The sequence below is a fragment of the Lygodium microphyllum genome, chromosome 16, assembly GCF_053477565.2.
Source record: "Lygodium microphyllum isolate KBCC chromosome 16, Lygodium_microphyllum_v1.1.10, whole genome shotgun sequence".
Taxonomy (NCBI): domain Eukaryota; kingdom Viridiplantae; phylum Streptophyta; class Polypodiopsida; order Schizaeales; family Lygodiaceae; genus Lygodium; species Lygodium microphyllum.
In genome coordinates this window covers 15,641,403-15,656,456 of record NC_141150.1, presented here as the reverse complement: position 1 = coordinate 15,656,456, position 15,054 = coordinate 15,641,403, and the positions used below count along the sequence as shown (strand labels likewise).

The following is a 15,054-nucleotide window of genomic DNA, read 5'->3' as shown; positions in this document are numbered from 1 at the left end:
TAGATTATGGATTATGGATTATATGGATGTAATCCAAAGAGAAATAAGATCAATTGATGTAAAGGAACTTGTTTGAAACAGTTTTTCTATGTCAAGTGCTAAGATTACGTGAAGGAACCGGTGACTAATTGGCTAATTAAGGAAGCTATTTTATGCGTGTCCAACTAAATGTGCTAGGTAATTAGACAACTAAAGCAACCCTAAGGAAAGTGTGGTGGATGTGGCCATGGGTCCGTCCTATGGATGGGTGGTCCCGGTTGGTCGGGAACTTTTCTCAAACAGAATCGACAACAGGAAACTTTTCTCGAAGGAAATGAACAGCAAGGAACGTTGACCTAGAGTCTAGGGTACTAAAACCCCGATTTATGCTGTTTTAGGGGAACGGAATGGGATTGTGCCTTATGGGCAGAGAGGTCGAGATTTGCATCCCTCTCGTTTCCCATTCTCCTTGAACCAAGTGCATCATGGATCCGCTTTAACCCTGACATTTCTGCATAAAATAGTTTGCCTGGGGTTCGACGCTAGCTACCGTTCTAGGAAATTGACCATTAGGGAAAACCCTGATTCAGGTCGGTCCTAAGTGGGAATGACCAAAATGCTTCCGCTACGTGGCAGACTTGGGAAGACCTAGATCGCAAACCCCGTAACATTCTGTGGGAGTGCCGGGCGGCGCTTTCTAGACTCTCTTCCCAATGGGCTGCTAAGACGTGTCCTGCAAGGGAACAGGTGGACACGTTACATAATCCCATAGCATTTATGTCATAGGTAGCATGTTATAGATTGCACCAAAGATGAAGAATGGTAGAAACAATCCCTAAAAAAGTAGTGGTGTTAATGGTGGAGAAACAAATGCTAATGATGAACAACTTAGGCTGATGAAGAATGATGTGTTTGATGACAAAGAACCACTACTAAAGACTATGATACTCTTGTTGATATTGTAGATGATATCAAAAAGATATGTGCAATGATGGGAAGATGATGGTAGCATGAAAGATCAATGATGGGTCCGCTAAAGAAGAAATCATGGAATGGTGAGGATGTAGAGGCCATTGATGTTGATGGTTATTTAGTTCTTCAAAATGGTCCTTTGCAAAAATCCTATATGCCAATGTGTACTCTCCCTATGCATGTGTCTAACTTACCTGTGCAGTGCTTTGTACATGCGCAAATGCAACTGGGAAATGGCTTGAACTCCAAGCAAGCTTGAAGTGTTGTTCCACACTTGAGGACCTAGTTGGTGAACTATTATTGTGCGGTGCAAAACCGAGGGTGATAGGCCATTTAAGCAAGCCCAGGATGTTCTACCCTTGATGTACCTTGAGATTGTGTAGTGAGGGAAAGGCTAGGGGTTTAGAGACATAGTGAGCCAATCAAAGCCACTAGTTACACCTAACTTGAGGATCCCTAGGTGTAGTGAAATGTGAGTGCACCTAACTAATCATGGAGCTTTTGCTCTCTTTTTTTTAAAAAGTATATGTACAAGTGGTTCACTAGGGGAGTGGTTGCAAGGTGAGTGAAAGACACCCTTTGCTCAAGAGATATGGCTTAATAAAGGTTGGGAGGTAAATGGGTGATTCTGGATAGAAGGTGTGTGTACATTGGAAAAATGTGTTGTCCACCATATCCTCGAGTAAGGCTACACAATAAAGGTTGGGAGGTAAATGGGTGATTCTGGATAGAAGGGGTGTATACATTGGAAAAATGTGTTGTCCACCATATCCTCAAGTAAGGCTACACAATAAGATGAAAAAAATATAGCAAAAAGAAGAAGTCTTGCCATGGCAATGCACTCAATCCATGTGCTGATGTCGAAGAATAGAGGTGGCAAGCCATCCTCATAGGGAGCTAGCGGCTGCTTTAGGAGCTTGACATTGAGGCAGAGATAATTACAAGATGAATACTAGATTCCAACAATTTGAAAATAGTTTAAGTAAACAGCTGAAAGAGGATAATGGAGTAAACAGCTGAAAGAGGATAATGGATCATGCAATTGGAAGTGGTATATTTCACTCTTATGCAGAGCACTAATATTGGGAATTTTAGGAAAGTTATATCTACCATAATGTTCAACATCATAGTCTCTTCCATACCTTCTTGGATAGGGGAAATGGAGAACATTTGACTTTTGATTAGAATAGCAGAAGGTAGAATGGGCCATTTCATCTACTTCAAGGATAGAATATTTCCATTTTGGCTGAAGCTTCCACACCTCTTATAGTTTCTCAATGAGATAGTCTCTTTTACTCTTCTCCTTGGAAATCTTTCAAGATTCTTTCAAAGTTGATCTATCATGTTTCTTCAACCACCTTCAGGCTATGCTCTCTCCCACTTTGATGAGATTTTAATTGTGCTAAGTGATAAGGGTGTTCTGAATTTGGCATCTTCATAGACATTGAAATAAAAAATGATTGTATCCTCCCTCTTTTGCTTCTCATGATAGGTCTTTATGGGCTCATCCATATCCTCTCTTTGTGCCTTGATGCCCTCTATGTCAATGGGATACTCTAGCACATCCTAAGTAGCAGCCTGAAGGACTTGAACAATCATATCAAAGCATGCTTGGACCTCAAGTGCCAAGCTAGGTACTAGTGGTGGGTCTTGAGATTCTTCCGTAGCTCCCTCCTCCTCTTCAGCAAAATTGTGGAGGTCCAAGAACCATATTGCAATGGGGCCTTTAGCAAGTATTTCATGTTGTACGTCACATGGCTCAATAGATGCTAGCTGCAACAATGTCTGTGTGAGTAGCTACTACAACATCTCCTCATAAGCTATGTTAGCTTTCTCCTCAACTTGATTGATAGCAGTAGTGAGACTCATTTCAATTGTATCTTATAGCTGTGTGAAGGCTATCTTCCTTTGTGCTTGAGTCTGATGTGCTTCTACTAACTCTTAGGTTATAGCTTCTAACCTTGTCTTTTCTCTTCTAGTCGGTGGACCATAAGATCCACAACCTGAGTACAATAAATATATTCCCTTTCCCTCATGATCTCAACTTCTTGCAATTGTTCTCTTGGCCCCTCCATCTCCTTGTTGTTCTTTGCAATCTGGACCTATAGGTCATGTACTTGTTGGGTTGAGTGCCTCAAAAATTCCTAATGAGTTGTTCTCTCTTCCTCATACTTCTTTTGCATCTCCAAGCTCTCATCTATTGCTCACTCTTTGTTCAGCTTCAACTCCTCACATAAGAGCTTGAATGTGCCGAGACCACAACCATCCAAATTCACTAATGTCCCACGACCACCCAAATTCACTAATTCTTTTGAGATAATTGAAGTCTTAGCAAGTCATTGTTGTTTTATGGTGGAAGTGACTATCACATCTTCCTTCTATGTACACTTTTCCAACTAACTAATTTTTGCTTGCATGGTCTGAGGAGTGGCCATGAGTATTTTAAAATTTCTTGGACCATTGATTGTTCTTCTAAATGCTTCCCTACTCCTTTGTCAAAGTCTCATGTGCTCCTATCAACTTCCTTGTCGATTCTCTATGAACTCAAGGTTTCCTTTCTTCTCATGTCTTCTATAGGAGTATGGCACTATCCTCCTTCTTTTGAAGAGATTCCTTCCTTTGTGGCGCTTCCTTTGGTGACTCATTGATGGCTAGGTGATGCTATTTGCGGTATTTTCCTTTCTTACTTCCTTTTTGGCTCATCATGAGTAATTTCTCAATACTTAGCTCATGTTCCTCTCTTGGTCTTTTTTCCTTCTTCTATCCCACCTCTACCACTGTTGGTGCCACCTGCAATGGCTCTAAGAGTCCTAGAGCTGTAGTGATAAGCTTAATGAGAGTACCATCAAAGTTGATCATGCACAACTTGGCCTCAATAGTGGTGAGCTTCTCATTAGGAGTTTTGGAAAGGACCACATTACCTTGGCGAGGGTCTCACAAACTTGTTCGAGCCAAAAATTATTCAAATCTTCCTAAAGTATCTTGCTAGTACCCTCCATGAAGCCCTTGGGAATCCTTTCCATATGAGTACTGGTCTTGTTGTAAGTAAAAAGGTGTTGGAAAACCTATGCATTTATAATAGTGGGTGTGAATTGTGTCTTTGCATGTGTATGTCTTTGCATGTGTTGTGTTGCTAGCTACCAAAAATGTTGCTTCACCTACCAGCTAAGAGCCAATACATGTTGCTAGCTACCTAGGGATCTGACAGCTGGGCGCAGTAAAGGAAACATCACTGAAACAAGCCCAAAACACCATGCTAATACCTACTACTCCCTGCCCAGTTGGCTGCTGACATCATCCTTGGAAACTCATCTTGGTCCACCAAAAATGCTGCCATGGCACAAATGTTGTTGCCCACCTCTACACCTGAGACATCAACAATGGAGTGGTCACAATATTGCCAAGATAAACATGCATGTAAGGAGTGTGTGCACATGCCAAAATGAAAAATCAAGTGACCAAGGAGTCAATTGAGAGCATCAGAGACCAAAAAAGAACTTGGTGAGCTGACCCAATAATGAGCCAAGTTGTCAATCTACCATGCCTTCACTTTCAAGTATGGAAATATAATTTTTTGGAACAAAAAATATGTAGATCAAAATGAATCAATACATATTGCTCCACAATATAGGGTATACTTTGTGTTTATCTTCCCTCATGTCACTCTTCCTAAATATCTTCTCACTCTCCACCACACCAACATTGCATTCTTGCATTTCATCTTTCTTATCGAGATGATCTACTTTCCTTGGTCTTCTTTTGCTGTTGCTTCTTCTGCTTTTCTTCTATCTCATTTTTCTTCTATTCTTCTTCTTCTTTCCTTATCTATCATTCTACTTATTTTTCTTCTTTTTCAACTCTTCTTCTTCTATTCTTCTACTCCTCCTTCTATTATTCTACCTCCTTTAATTTTTTTCTTCTATCTCAAAGGTAGCAAAACAAGATAGACAAAGCCAGAACCCAAGAATTTCAAGCATGCCAACATGACAATCCACAACAACTATGCATGTGGGCTTTGTATATTGCTACCTTATGAGTCTTGTACACATGTTCAAACATGCATTCATGACAAGGAAGATGCATCTACAATCCTTACATAACTAATCAAAGTAAGAATGATTTGAGTTTATATTTTGCATTTGAGTTTTGAGTTTTGGGTTTTTTGTGTGTTTTAGAGTTTGTGTTTTGTGTTTTCTCCTACTTTAACAACACTAATATTTTAAACTCAATCCAAAAAATCGGTTCCTTTCAATTCGGCCTTCCTAACCTAGTTGCATGCACTACAAGAGAAAGGCCCTATAGACATGCACTATACATGCAAAATAGCGGGCACGTTTATCAGCGCATCTATTGGCGCTAGTATATAGACATGAAAAACACATCTATATACCCGTGTTTTTAAATGCGCTTATAGATGCGAAAATAAACGCATAGATTTTTCATTTCCCATAAAGTCCCTAAATATGATCAAACATCTTAACAGCTAATATGATCAAACTTTACTTCTTTGTGGTCTAATATAGCTTACCCAATTGTACTTCTTTGTGCATCTTGGTGCATTATTCTCTGGATGTGCACATTCAATTCTAATACTATAACACAACAAACGTTATATGTATCACAAAAGTAAACGGCTCTTAATTGATATTTTAGTTGTTTCTGAGTATTACAAATATACATCCAATCATTCAAAGCTAATTATATGCTACAATGAATGATCAATCTCATCTTCAATGAGATCCACCCTTGCTAGACTATCTACCTGTAGGTCTATGTTACCAATAGGCAATGAAACAAATAAGTCTATCCCACTGTCAAATGTATTGCTATGCTAAATTTCTTCATCATGATCTGCAACCATATTGTTGTCCTCTTCTGTGCTTCCTTGAACATCCTCGCGGGGATCATCTTGCACTGCATCATGTGTATCATCGATCATGGCATCATCATGTACATCATCGTTGATTGTTGGATTGTCATCAACTATCTCTATGTTGGTAGCATTGCCATATATTGGTTTTGAACGATTAGATATGGGGATGATGTGCCACCATCGCTTACTGTTTACCATTGGGTAATACACAACTTGCATTTAAAAAATAAAAGTAAGCAACTTAGATATTTATTGTATTTTGAGAATGTATCAAGAAGTAATATATATGAAAATAAATAGCTTCTAATATACCTGCTCACATTGTTGAGGTAGTACAAATGTGTCATTCTTGCCTTGGTGAAATTTTGTAGAGTCAATCACTACAAAACCACTTGGATGACGTCTAATTGTGCAATGCTCACCCATTGTTACTACTTTAAACCACTTTACATCTAGTACATATATAAAAAATTGCCTAAATTCAAGCTTCAAAATATCTTGGATCACGCCACAATAACCTTCCATGGTGCCATTGGTATCCTGGAAGTTTGCAAGGATACCACAATCCTGGGTATTTCTCTTATCATCTATACGTTGAGTTCAAAAATGTTTGCCTTCACACCAAATAGCATTGAACAATGTGCACTAGTAGTACATTGTTGAGATCATATTAATGATTTAGTTAAAGATGAAACATGCGAAATTATTATATCATATATAACTAAATATAAATTAATTATAAGTATGTCTCACCTTTGATAAGCAACCTCGTGCGTATTCCCACTCCTCTTGTGATATATCCATCGCCTCCTCTTTTTCCATCTTCTCCATTTTTTCATGTAGCCAATCTATATCAATATGACGTGGAAGCGCACTTAAATGTTTTGGATATGGGACATTACGTCCATGTCTAGCACAAAATGCTTGCCTTTTGCTTACTCTTCTTGCCCTTGCTTCTTTATATAGTGTCACCCATTTTCTCATTACTTTGTTGTTAAGCACACAAAATACATTTAACTTACGAAGTTCCTCTTTCATTAGCACTTTTCTCTTTCCTTTTCCTTGAGGTATTATAGAGGTCATCCTCAAATCTTCATCATCTTTCCATAGTCATGGTAAAGAGGGGTCCACTTTAGTAAGATATTTAGAGATTTGTATAAGGGATGATTGTACTAACCAACCCTCAACCATGCTTCCCTCAGGCCGTGCATTTTTCCTTACAAAATATTTTAGGGTTTTCATAAAGTGCTCTAGAAAAAACATCCACCTTGCATGAACTACCCCACAAATTGCGATCTCATCAATCAGATGTACGAGTAAGTGTACTTGAGTAGTCAAAATGGAGCAAGGAAAAGTTTCCTCCACCAAACAAACCACCTCAATGGACAATACTTGAGCCTCTTGCAACGTATTTGGATCGATTTCCTTCAAACTCACAAATCTACCAACATGCAATTGAGAACGATGATTAGTTTTGTCCATCAATTCAAGCGGGTTTACTACGTGATGTACGTAATATATAAACTAAATATATATATAATGTATACATACCTCGCGATCTCACCCATCTTGTAAATGATATCACGCACATCTTTCGAAACACAATGGGATATGCTAGTAGGAAGGATGAACTATATGTAAATATTCATACATTGTTAATTAGTCTACATAGTTACTCCACTAATTAATATATTTATGGCTATGAAAATCCTTACTTGAAGAGGTGCATATTTGGGATGGTCAATAGGAAGAAAACGATGATGATTGTCATAGATAACCTTCTTTAGCATGACGATCTAGAAGAAACCAGAGAGGGACTGCAAATTGGACATGCATGATATCTTGATGTAGTTAAACATGTAGAAACAAGTGGATTAATGATGACATATATTTGATTAATGGTAAGAATGAATAAAATAGAGTACGCAACTACCTGAACACTCTCCATAGCCTGGAAAGTCATGCATGGTCCACAACAACATGCCTTTAAAGTGAAATCTCTAGAGGACAATGATGCACTCACATCTTGCACCTCAATACCTCTCCATAGCATTTCTAGCTCCTCGATCAAAGACTCTAAGTAAACCTCCATATTTTTTACTTTGTGTTTTTCAAGAATCAAAAGGGACAACATTACATGCCCTTTTTTTATTGCCATGGATGGAGGGATATTATAGTTCACCAATACCACTGGCCATACACTATATGAGGTGCTTTTGATGCCAAATGGATTTATTCCATTTAATCCTAGACCAAATCTCAAATTTCTGGGCTCTTCTTTGAAAGTAGGCCACAAAATTGTCTATGTGTTGCCAAGCTGGTGTGTCTAAAGGAATTCTTCACTTTCCATCACTTGAATGGTGACTAGCATGCCATGACATGAGTCTCGCAATAGATTCACACTTAAACATAAGTTGAATACATGGAATTATAGGAAAATGTCGCAAAACCTTACGAGACACATCCATTGATTTCATCTCCTTGTTGTATCTTGGTTCACCACAAATAGGACACTGTTGTGCAGATGCATGATCCCCACGAAACAAGATGCAATCATTGACACATGCATGAATTTTAACGTAATCGAGACCTCCAAGAGATGTCAAGAAACACCTTGCTTGCTCCCTTCTACTTTGTAATTTATTTCCATTTGGAAGCATTTGTGATAATAACCTGCATATATTGTGCAAACAAAGTTAACAACCGTGAATATTGTCTAGAAGCATTTATGAACTAATATCAAATGATATATAATTCAATAATGCATTCAAGCTAGCATTACTCCATCCATAAATGGTTCGTAAGTTCAGTATCTCGAGAGATACATGTAGAACAGAGTATGTGCAACCTTCATACAATGGAGTTTTCGACGCTATGTGTAGCGGGTCATCTGTCTCTCTAGTGGCGCTCTCCCCTCAAACCTCATGGGAAAATAAATCATGCACCATGTTGTCCAAAATCTCTTCCTCCAAAACTTGATGGGACATTTGAAGAGGGCTATTATCATTGTAATCAGTCTCTACTCTTCTTGAGGACTCTGTCTCCTCGCGTCGATGCTTCGTAGCCTCTTGATGCCCTGGAGAGACCATTTGAGGATGTGGTACTGCATCTTGCTCAATTAAAAAAATGAGGTTTTGTTTAATGGTGAAGACACAACGTAGACCAATAATATTTGTGCAAATAAAGTAGTAAAAATTACTGGGTCTTTTTCTTTGTCCCACTCTCTGTACATGCTGAGGTGTGACATTGTGATTCGACTTGCTCGAAAAAACCATCCTCGATAACGATCACACATACATTTGATTTTCTATCGTAGCCAAGCGTCTCGATTATGAAGACGCAATGTCTCGTCCTCACTGGAGGATGTACATTTTGTTGACTCAGTATGTCCCATACTAGTAGAAGATGACGACATACTTATAAGTGAGTCATAAGGACATATATGATTTCATTTGGCATATACATCATATTCCCTAAATATTTTGATACTTACAACATGGAGAAAAACATTTTGATATTGAAAGACTAGGAAAGTCATGTTGATCCAAAAACAATCATAAGCTAGCATTTTAATAAGTTTAATTGTGATTGCATCTATCAGCGCGTGTAATATCTTTTATCTACACATATAGACACACAATTACACGCACTTATAGACGCGCCACATGAATATAATTGTTTTTTTAAAAAAATTGTGGCTTTTTGTGCTTTCTTGCGTTTTTTGTGTGTTTTCTGCAGTTCGAGCTCCACATCACTAATCATGTCTATCTATCACTTCATGAAGACAAGAAGGAAAGGAAATAAAAGTAAAAAGAGGATGAAGGAAGAGCCAGAGAGTAAATAACAAGAGCCAAACAACAAGGAAGAGAAGAAGAATCAAGCAACCTACCAAGGGAGGAGGACAAGGAGCTTCGCCACCCGTCGGAACAAGCAAAGAAGGTGAGTTCTTCTTCTCTCTCTCAATCTTCTTTTCTTTCTCTTTGTCTGTTTGTCTCTCTCTCTCTCTCTCTCTCTCTCTCTCTCTCTCTCTCTCTCTCTCTCTCTCTCTCTCTCTCTCTCTTTACATGCTTCAGACAATCTATGGAGGCTTCGCACCGTTTTCTATAACATTTTTTGAAAATATGGTCCGACTTTGCGCGTCTGTAGGGCGCATTTGGCTGACAGTCTAGACACGTATATAGACGCGCTGTCGGCATAAGTAATTAGAGTTAAGGTCTGAGTTTTTTTGTTTGTTTATTATTATGCTTTCGCGTTTGTTGGCGCGTCCAGAATGCAGAGTAGACGCGGGTATAGATACGCTAATAGATGCGAAACAGAACTGTATCTTTCAAAGCCTCCTGATTTTGTAGTAATGGATTTTTGCTTGTGTAGATGTGGAATCCTGGATCTTCCAGCACTGATCCTGATTTGGAACGCATGAATAACACGTTAGTAGAGTTTTCTAGAGGTGTTAGTAGTTTTTTTGGAGGTTTTCCGAACAAGGAGCAATTCATCGGGGAGATGACCAGTTATCTTGGTTGCCCTCCCACTACTTGCAGAGGAGGTTTTTAGGGTCATGTCAGGGACACCTATCACATCTTTGCCTAACACTGTCGCACAAACACCAGACCTTGGCACACCAAACATTGGTACACCTCTAACAGGTACTCCACGCAATATGTATACACACCGATCAGCTGATGCACAGGGATCAGCTGAAGTACATGGATCGGCCGAAGCACGTGCATTTGCAGAAGCATGTGCATCGAGTGAGGTAGAGGGTAGTGCCCGTTGAGGGAGGAGGGAGAGTCGTGCGGGAGGACGAGGAGGTCGAGGGCTTTGTGGGGGTTGCCTAGGAGGTAGCTCTTGATCACCCTCATCCAGAAATGAGAGAAGTGAGCCTCCACAAATGTACTACTCTATCATAGATATTGGTGGTATCTTGCATAACCCTCAGGGGAGGGAAGTGATAGCCTGCTTGAGGAGTGTTGTGCATGCCACATACAAAGATTGTATGATTTCCTTCAAGCATCAAAAAAGTGGTTTGTGGCAAGAGGTGCTAAGGGCAGTACATAGAAGGTACCCTAATCCCGAGAATTCACGATTCTCAGATGATTGGGAATGGTCAAAGGTGAGAGACATGCTTCATAACAAGAGGTCTCACCTTATGACGCGCGCCAAGGAGTCATTGTGGAGACAAGAGCAAGGGCGCCCTGGACATGGCCAACCACCCAATTGCACCGCAGGGAGTGGAAAGAGGCCAAGAAGAGAGCAGTAGAGAAAAGGACAAGTCGCCAGCATGCAGAGGCACGACGTATCCAGATGGCAACCATGGGATCGTCACATTATGTATCGGGTGGCAGGGAGTCATGGGAGGCTGAGTTTGTAAGTATTATTTGATTTTTTTTTTTTAAAAGAAATTTTGTAATTTGTTTCAATCCATTATGTAGTGTGTTCTAATACGTTGTATGTTAAAATTGTTTTGTTGTATCATATCGTTGGTAGGATGCCTACTCCTAGAGAGATAGGCTACCATCGAGGTCATAACCGGGCGTCCACTTGACAGCATTTCTATGAGGAGGGACTGATCATGGAGGAGCGGAGCAATACAATCGTGCCATGAGGATTCCATAGCCAAAAGAGTTATGTTTTATTTTTTACATGAAAAGTATAGCTAACTCTAATTTATTGTTTGTAATGGTATTTATATACCTTAATCCTTTGTGTAGGTAAACCCTGATGTAGTCGAGGATAGCGAAGGGAAGACTAGTAGTAGCATTGGCGGCATCGGCACCGGCACCGGCATTGGAAGCGGTGGTGGTAGCGATGATGATGCCTCTTCTGAGGAGATGTAGAGGAGCCCCGTGCATGCATGCCTCCCCTTGGCTTTGTAGTTTTCATTTTTTATATGTATTACTTTCAGCTAATGCTTGTGACCATGACCATGCTTGAGGTCACAAGCACTAGAACTTGTCATGTAAAAATGTTTCATCTTTATATATGAAATTTCATGTTCTACATTGTTTTACTTTTAGTACAAAAATCTTCAAAATATGTACAAATATTTTAGCACAATATGCTCATCATGTGTTATTATCAATATATGGACTTTGGCTCTCCATATTCTTTTTCTTTCAGTATAATAATCTTTCTCTGTTTTCCCTAAGCATACAATTTGATGGGGGAAAAAACCAGAGAGCATGTGGCTTGCAAAGCCACATGCTCTCTGGTTTTTTTTTCATACTCTATTTTGCGTGTCTATCCGCACATCTAAATTGCGGGAAAAATGTGCATCTATAATCATCAAAAAATTGCAGAGTACTCGCCTGTTTACACACCCAATTACATGCCTCTATAGATGTAGAATTTGAATATATCTACTTTTTTATAAATATGATTATATATTTACGGAGCACGTCAATAGATGCGTCTATATTTTTGTCTATTTTTGCATCTATATGCGCGTGTAGTTTTCACTATAAGCGCGCTTGTAGACACAAAATTTTAGACGCGCTAGTAGATGTGGTAATAAATGCGCCCAATATTTTTAAACACAATTCAAATATTGCATCTACAAGCATGTCTATGGAGCCTTTTTGTTGTAGTGATGGGTTTCCCACCAATGCCATCCATGCTCATGCACAAGTCTCCTATTCCATCATATGGTAGGAGTGTGAGAACCTCAATGGTTGTATCGTCCTTGGTCCTCCTAATGGAACCAAAATATTGAGCCAAACGCACCAATAGTAGGAACTTTGGATGGACTTCTATTGTTTTAGAAGTTGCAACTCACTTTAGCTATAATCTCTCACCTTGTCTCTCAACACTCTGATCTAACTAACCAAGCATCTTTCTCTCTTGTAAGGTGCCCGCCCATCGGCTATCCAGGCATGCTTCTAGCTGTCTATCGAGAAACGAATCTAAGTGTCACTACCCGGAACTCCCAGGGAATGTTTCGAGTTTTGTCACCTAGGGTTTCCCAAATCTGCCTCGCAATGGAATGTTCACAACCAAACCCACTAGGATCGACCTGAAATTTGGGCTTCTTGTGGCCAAGGTCTCCTAAAATCATTCTAGCGTCAGATCCTAGGCATCCTAATTTACGCAGAGATACCCAAGCCGAAGCAGACCCATGCCGCACTTGGTTCAAAGAGAATGGGAAATGAGAGGGATGCGCCACTCACCCTCTCTGCCCATAGGTCATAGTCCCATTCTAGTTCCCTAAAATGGCATGAATCGAGGTTCTATCCTAACAATTCCTAAGGTCGAAGACGGTAAACCTTGTGAGAAGCCTCCTAGTTCTTTGGGACCACTCTGCCATAAGACGGACTCGTCAGGGGTTCCGCCCACCGCTTCCCTTAATAGCTTTAGTTTTCTAATTAGGTCCTACCACATTTATGTGTGACACTTAAATTCAGCTTCATTAATTAATCCTTTTAGGGAACAGGGTTCGTTTGCATAGCTTATAGCACAGACACGAAAACAGAGCAAGGAATCTATTTGGCAAACAAGTTCAAACAAGTTCCTTAACTTATCTTCAAGTTAATCTTTGTCTCCTGCCCATACATGAGAAATTATGTATCCCTTCTGTCCAACAGAAGTATCTCTTCTGCCCTACAGAAGTAACTGGTCCAAATCTTATGGCACCACAAATTCAATCCTTTATCTAGAATAGGATCTCCCAACATGCCCAGATGTTGGGGGCCACAGAGGCCTTCAACTCCATTCTAGACCTAGAAAGGGGTGTCTAGAGCTCCAACTGACCCGCAAGCTGTCTAGGAGTGAAACATCATTCTCGTGGTTGGCATTTTCACCACTTGACCTTCAACCCATGAATCAAGCAGTGCTCTCTTTGGGTTAATCCGCGATGCGATCATGGAGGTGATCCACCCGTGCAAAATATCCTTACTTAATTAAATCCTTTAAGAATCAAGCACAAACAAGACATTCATTCCTAATATCATTTTCTAGGCAAACATTCATTTATCCCCATGGCAACTTGTCATCACAGACCCTTGCCATGCATTTAGTATAAATCACAAGAACTTGGAGCAATCATCCAAACAACAAACTAACAACCAGTTGAATGTAAAAGCATTTAGGATGTTGTTAGATCAACCAACAAAACCAATTGCATTCTTTCCAAACAATGCAAGAATAGACGATATAACATTTCCATCGTATATTTGCTCTCCCCCTTGGGATCTAAGAGCAATAATATGCAAAAATATTTCTTAACAATTCCTTCCTTTCACTAGGGCATATGTTAAGGGTTCAAACACTATTCATGATGTAAGTTCTATAGGTCACTTACCTTGATTGATAACCCAACCCTGAATTTGGATTAGCAAGAGTCATTGTTATATCCGACGGATCTCAAGACATATTAGTTTTAACCCTTATGATTAATTTCTGTAAAAATTACACGGCGCAGTAAACAGAATCTGAGAAAGAGATAGAGAGTACACAACAGATAAGAGGAGAATCAATAAATTCTTTAGCTCCAAACAACTGATGCAAAGATGGCTCTGTCCACCCGTGCGCTTCCACTGTGTGAAGCTTAGATGGCGATCTAGATAGAAGATAGGTGAAGAGCTTAAGGCTAGCTGGAACAACATCTCTAACTCAGTGAAAGATGAATGATAGATGGTTGTGAAGGGGTTTAGCTTTTATAGCCCGCGAAGGTCATTAGGTCGGCTTGACTGACCTACCATATAAGCCTCCACTAGTCGGCCAGGGAATATTCCCAAAATAGGGGCCTCTTTTAACTCACTTACCCTGTAACTTGATGCAATGCGCCTCGAGTTGCTACCAGCTTAACCACTCCATCTAACCCAAAGATTAGATCCACAACGGTCACCTTTTTGCCATCCGGTCACATAGACCTCATCTGATATAAAAGTTAGGACTCAACCAATGTCCGGGCTCACATTTGGCTTCTCCTCATAATGGGGGACTTACAAATTTGTGCACCATGGATCTTTGGTGGCACCTAATGAGGGTGGGGCATTGATCATATCTAACACCCCCCCTTAATGTCCACCCATAGGTGAACTATCTCCTTAGCCCAATGCCAAGTCTCTGAAGATGAACTTGAACCAGATCCTTCTTTAGTGCTTTGGTGAAGATATCTGCTCCATTCTCCTCTGTTGAATAGTAGACGAGTTCCACTATCCCATCCTCCATCAAATCATGCACATAGTGATACTAGATCTCTATATGTTTGGTGCGTGCATGAAACACTGTATTTT

At 39.9% G+C, this 15,054-nt stretch overlaps 1 pseudogene; it reads right to left on the bottom strand.

Annotated features, from left to right (window-relative positions):
• Positions 1 to 5,656: 5,656 nt before the first annotated feature.
• Positions 5,657 to 7,306, bottom strand: LOC148022557 (uncharacterized; annotated as a pseudogene).
• Positions 7,307 to 15,054: the final 7,748 nt, after the last annotated feature.